Here is a 1,815-nt window from a genome sequence, read left to right as displayed (position 1 = left end):
AAGGACTCTGGCTTTATTTATGAATAACAGAAAGGGGAGAGGGCCCGAGCTGAGGGTGCTTTTTGTGGTGGTGGTCTTGCCATTGAAATACTCGGCAGGGAGGATAAAGGCTCTTCCCAAACTCTGAATGAGGAAAAGGTGTGTGGGTGGGAGGTCGGGGCAGGCTCAGGTGCTGCAGAAGGACTCTGGCTTTCATTTATGAATTCAAATCTTGTCTGAGGGTAATATTTTCAAAAGCACTTTCATACATGCCAGAAATAACCTTGGAGCTGCTTGTGACATGAGATGACACAGATGGTCAAATCACTGTTGAAAAATAAATGACACTTAGGACTTCTCCAACTCTTACCCTGATGCAGCAGCCTGAGCTACCCTTGGAAAACTGCTCATTGCTTCTCTCAATGTAGAGACATCTCCTTGAATGCAGATTTGTCTTTAAAAAAGTCAGCATGACATATTTTGACTTCCCTTGTGTGACAATATCAGTTTCATCAATTTCATCTCAATAATGTAAGACATAATGGTTTCAGCCTTGCCTTCTTATTTTGCTCTGTGTGCTTTTGTGTTACATTCCCATACTTCAGTGCCACAAAGCCCAGATGGAGCACAATCACAAGGAAAATGTTGACTTTTATAACAGCAAAATGTTTCACTAGCTCCAAGTCAGGATTGGATTTGTTTTGGAATTTCCAAAATTTTTCAGAAATACAAAATCTTCAGCTTTTTTTTTTTTTTTCCTCCCATTGTGCAGCAAAAAAACCAGCTACTGAAATGTCAGATATTCCCTCTGAAGAAGTGTTGTGTTTCCCAAAGGTGAATTACTTGGCCTCTGTGCATGGGAGATTTCAGCCCAGTGGACAAGATTTCAGGTTCTAAAAGGACACCCTCGTGTTTGCAATGACCCCATCACGTGGCACGTTTCAGGGTGCAGCTCCCCATTAGGGGTCCGTGGGGTTAAAGTGAGTTGAAAGGTTCCCAGGCCATCCTGCCTCCCCTTGCTTTCCTCCCCCTGTACCTCACCCGGGCGCTCTGCCCTTCTCCTCCCTGCCTGCTCCTCCTCCAAACTGCAACAGTGAAATTACCTGGGCCCAACAAACACACCAGAAACCTCACTTGGCAAAACGAGGAGTGGCATCAGGACAGAGGCAGAGCTGCCCCCTGCCACCCCTCCGGGTGCTCAGTGCCCCCGATGTTTGCTGTTGACCATATTCTCCTGCTCTTTCATTACAAGCTCATCTGGTCTGAGCTAACTGACACGTTAAAATGCCAGCTCGCCCGTTCTGCACCCTGAGCATCCCTCAGGAGGGACCAGAGCTGGGAGCCTCCCTCCAGGATGGGCTCTGGCCCAGGCTGGAGAGCTTGGCAGGGGCCAGCCGCTCTCTCGACAGAAGCAGAGCCATGTGCTTCCACCGCACGAACTCACTTGGAAAACATACGCGTGTTCCCCTGTGCCCAGGTTTCTTCTCTTTTGCCTGTTCCAGGGAATTGTGTAACAGCCTCGGAACCACGCGCCCACGACCAGAACGACTGGGGCCCCCTTTAAACTGCAGAGAAGGAGCCCATCTCGCTGCCAGCGCTCTCTTCGCCCCGACCCTCGGAACATCCCGAGAGGAAACCTCCCTCTGGCAGCTTCCCCCAGGGACGGGTAGGGTGAGGAGCCTTTTAGTTGCTCGCACGTACCGATTTGATTTCACGGGGTCCCCCCCCGTCCCTCCTCCCTCCTCCCCTCCCAGGAGCCAGGCGCTCGGACGCCGCTCTTTGTTCCTCGGCTCACGCGTCACCCCAAAAAACCCGACACATAAGGCAGGCAGAACC

Source organism: Chaetura pelagica, unplaced genomic scaffold (genome assembly GCF_000747805.2).
Source record: "Chaetura pelagica isolate M959 unplaced genomic scaffold, ChaPel_1.0 scaffold55, whole genome shotgun sequence".
Lineage (NCBI taxonomy): Eukaryota > Metazoa > Chordata > Aves > Apodiformes > Apodidae > Chaetura > Chaetura pelagica.
This window is presented reverse-complemented; position numbering follows the sequence as displayed.